The sequence below is a fragment of the Eschrichtius robustus genome, chromosome 1, assembly GCF_028021215.1.
Source record: "Eschrichtius robustus isolate mEscRob2 chromosome 1, mEscRob2.pri, whole genome shotgun sequence".
NCBI classification, from domain to species: Eukaryota; Metazoa; Chordata; class Mammalia; order Artiodactyla; family Eschrichtiidae; genus Eschrichtius; species Eschrichtius robustus.
The window spans coordinates 93046523-93051142 of NC_090824.1; the positions used below are offsets into that span (position 1 = coordinate 93046523).

The 4620-nt window shown below is 38.4% G+C and overlaps 1 pseudogene; it reads left to right on the plus strand.

Annotated features, from left to right (window-relative positions):
* The first annotated feature begins 897 nt into the window (after positions 1-897).
* Positions 898-1756, plus strand: LOC137762170 (AP-2 complex subunit beta pseudogene; annotated as a pseudogene).
* Positions 1757-4620: the final 2864 nt, after the last annotated feature.

A 4620-nucleotide genomic window follows, 5' to 3' on the forward strand; every position in this document is an offset into this window, starting at 1 on the left:
GTATTGGCACAAAAACAGACATATGGGTCGATGAAACAGACTAGAGAGCCCAGAAAAAACCCACACACCAATGGTCAATTAATCTTCGACAAAGAAGGCAAGAATATACAATGGGAAAAAAGACAGTCTCTTCAGCACGTGGTGTTGGGAATGTTGGACAGCCACAGGTAAACCATTGAAGTTAGAACACATCCTCACACCATGCACAAAAATAAACTCAAAATGGCTGAAACAGTTAAATATAACACATGACACCATAAAACTTTTAGAAGAGAACATAGGCAAAACATTCTCTGACATAAGTTGTACCAATGTTTCTATAGATCATTCTCCCAAGGTAATGGACATAAAAGCAAAAATAAACAGATGGACCTTTACAAACTTACAAGCTTTTCCACAGCTAAGGAAACCATAAAGAAAATGGAAAGACAACCTGTGGAACGGGAGCAACTATTTGCAAATGATGTAACCTACAAGGCCTTAATTTCCAAAATATACAAACAGCTCATACAACTGAATCACAAAAAAACCAACCCAATCAAAAAAAATGGGCAGAAGACCGAAATAGACATTTCTCCAAAGAAGACATACAGATGGCCAATAGGCACATGAAAAGATACTCACCATTGCTAATTATTAGAGAAATGCAAATCAAAACTACCGTGAGGTATCACCTTAAACCGGTCAGAATGGCCATCATTTAAAATTCTACAAATAAATGCTGGAGAAGGGGTGGAGAAAAGGGAACGCTTCTACACTGTTGGTGGGAATGTAAATTGGTGCAGCCATTATAGGAAACAGTATGGAGGCTCCTCAAAAAAATAAAAATAGAGTGGCCATAGGATCCAGCAACCCCTCTCCTGGGCTTATATCCAGACAAAAGTATAATTCAAAAAGATGGACCTCTTGGGGGCAGGGCTACATAGTCTGGTGGGACAGTCCTTCACCCCATCATCAGTGCCTGCAACCTTTGCTCCTTCACCTACTCCTGCTGTGGTCAGCAGTGGTCTGAATAACCAACTTGAACACTCTATGGGGATAGTCATGGCACCTGGTGGATATGGGGCTCCTAAAGCTGTCTGGTTGCCTGCAGTAAAGGCTAAAGTCTTGGAGATTTCAGGAACATTTACTCACCTCCAAGGGCACATCTATATGGAAATGAACTTCATGAAGAAAGCTCTGTAGCACATGACAGACTTGGCAATTCAGTTTAACAAGAATAGGGTTGGTGTCATCCCCAGCACTCCTCTGGCCATCCCTACACCACTGATGCCAAACCAGAGCATTGATGTCTCCCCGCATCTCCACACCTTGGACCCAGTCATGAAGGTACAACCTCTGAACAACCTGCAGGTGGCTGTGAAAAACAATCGTGATATCTTCTACTTCAGCTGCCTTATCCTACTCAATGTGCTTTTTGTAGAAGACGGCAAAATGAAGTGCCAGGTCTTCCTTGCAACACAGAAGGATATTCCCAATGAAAATGAACTTCAGTTTCAGATTAAGGAAAGTCATTTAAATGCTGACACTGTTTCCAGCAAGTTGCAAAACAACAACGTTTATACTATTGCCAAAGGAATGTGGAAGGGCAGGATATTCTGTACCAATCCCTGACTCACTAATGGCATTTGGGTTTTGGCCCAGCTCCATAGCCAGCCAGAAAACCCCAATTACACACTGTCACCGAAGTGTAGAGCTAGCTCATGAAGCCTCCCAGTACATCTATCAGGTCTACGACAGCGTTTTGAAAAACTAATAGACTGGTCCAGTGCCCTCAGGCCATCCTGTGATTGGTGCAATCCAAGAACTCTTAACTGGAAGAAATTGTATTGCCGCGTGGAATCTGAACCCAAACACACCGAGGCCACCCGCCAAGGTAGTGACGGGTCTGACCTGTGCTAATATTAGGGCACAACCTTTTGGATAGTTTTAGCTATCCGACACTTGAGCATTTGTAACCACAGCTTCAATCACTTCACACCTCTTGCCACCTGCTGCTGTCTGTCCTTAATTGTGGGCTTCTCCATCCTGTGCCAGTGGCTGGCGTTTTTTAGTGTAGTTTGATATTTGTAATTGAGAGCTCACTTCAAAAGCAGCAAAAGATAAAATATATTAAAGCAAGGAAAAGTGTCCCTGAAAGAAAAATAATGTTATTTGTTGTGTTTTTTCTACTCAGTTGTTTGAGCATATTATACGTATTAGAGAGGTTTTTCAAATATTTTTCACATTTTGTAGGTGCACTCTGCTCTCCGTAAATTGTTTCCTTTGCTCTTTAAAGCTTTATAGTTTTAATACAATCTGTTTTCAATACTTTTTTTCTTTCTTTTTTTTTGCTTTTGCTGCCTGTGCTTTTGTGGTCACATCTAAAAATACATTACCTATAGCACTGTCAAGAAGTTCCCCCCCCATATCTTCTTCTAGTAACTTTACAGTTTCTGTTCTTGTATTTAATTCTCTAAACCAGTTCGAATTAATTTTTGTATACAGTGTGAGATACAAGTCTAATTTCTTCCTTATGCTTGTGAATATTCAGTTTCCCACGAAATTACTGAAGAGAAGATCTTTTTCTCATTGTATATTCCTGGCAATTTTGTCAAAGATCAGTTGATTGTAAATATGTGGATTTATTTCTGAGGTCTGTATTTCGTTCCATTGTTCTATATGTGTGTTTTTGTACTGTGACCATAGTGCTTTGATTACTGTGCCTTGTAATATAGTGTGAAATTATGAAGAGTGACGCCTTCAGCTTTGCTCTTTGTGCTCAACATTGCTTTGGACATTTGCGGTCTTTTATGGTTCCATATGAATTTTAATATTTCTTTTTCTATTTTCTGGGGAAACTGCCTTCGGATTTTGACATGGATTGCATGGACTGTATAGATTGCTTTGGATAGTATGGACATTTTTAACAATGTTCATTTATTCAATCTAGTAATATGGGCGATCATTCCATTTATTTGTGTCTTCTTCAAATTCTTTCATCAATATTTTATAGTTTGCAGTGTATGGCTCTTTTACATTCTTCGTTAACTTTATTCCTAAATATTTTATTTTTTTTTGCGTGCTATTGTAAATGGGACGTTTTTTAACCTTTTCTGATAGTTTCTGTTGTTAGTATATAGAAACACAAGTGATTTTTATATGTTGATTTTGTGTCATGCCACTTACTCCATTTATTTATTAGTTTGAACAGTTTTTTGGAAGTGGTATTTTTAGGTTTATGTAGATATAAAAACATGTCATCTGCAAACAGAAAATTTAGTTTTACCTTTATGATTTGGATTTATTTTATTTATTTTTCTTGCCTACTTGCTCTGGTTAGGAATTCCCGTACTATGTTGAATAGAAGGGGCAAGAATTGGTAACCTTGTCTTGGCTGAAACTTAGGAGAAACACTTTTGGGACTGTTAGCTTTGGGCCTGTCATATGACTTTTATTTTTATTTTTTTATTTTTTTTAACATCTTTATTGGAGTATAATTGCTTTACAATGGTGTGTTAGTTTCTGCTTTCTAACAAAGTGAATCAGTTATACATATACATATGTTTCCATATCTCTTCCCTCTTGCATCTCCCTCCCTCCCACCCTCCCTATCCCACCCCACTAGGTGGTCACAAAGCACCGAGCTGATCTCCCTGTGCTATGCATTTGCTTCCCACTAGCTATCTGTTTTACATTTGGTAGTGTATATATGTCCATGACACTCTCTCACTTTGTCACAGCTTACCCTTCCCCCTCCCCATATCCTCAAGTCCATTCTCTAGTAGGTCTGTGTCTTTATTCCCATCATGCCACTGGGTTCTTCATGACTTTTTTTCTTCCTTAGATTCCATATATATGGGTTAGCATACTGTATTTGTTTTTCTCTTTCTGACTTACTTCACTCTGTATGACAGACTCTAACTCCATCCACCTCACTACAAATAACTCCATTTCGTTTCTTTTTATGGCTGAGTAATATTCCATTGTATATATGTGCCACATCTTCTTTATCCATTCATCCGATGATGGACACTTAGGTTGCTTCCATGTCCTGGCTATTGTAAATAGAGCTGCAATGAACATTTTGGTACATGACTCTTTTTGAATTATGGTTTTCTCAGGGTATATGCCCAGTAGTGGGATTGCTGGGTCATACGGTAGTTCCATTTTTAGTTTTTTAAGGAACTTCCATACTGTTCTCCATAGTGGCTATATCAATTTACATTCCCACCAACAGTACAAGAATGTTCCCTTTTCTCCACACCCTCTCCAGCATTTACTGTTTCGAGATTTTTTGATGATGGCCATTCTGACCGGTGTGAGGTGATATCTCATTGTAGTTTTGATTTTCATTTCTCTAATGAATAATGATGTTGAACATTCTTTCATGTGTTTGTTGGCAATCTGTATATCATCTTTGGAGAAATGTCTATTTAGGTCTTCTGCCCATTTTTGGATTGGGTTGTTTGTTTTTTGTTATTGAGCTGCATGAGCTGCTTGTAAATTTTGGAGATTAATCCTTTGTCAGTTGCTTCATTTGCAAATATTTTCTCCCATTCTGAGGGTTGTCTTTTCGTCTTGTTTATGGTTTCCTCTGCTGTGCAAAAGCTTTGAAGTTTCATTAGGTCCCATTTGTTT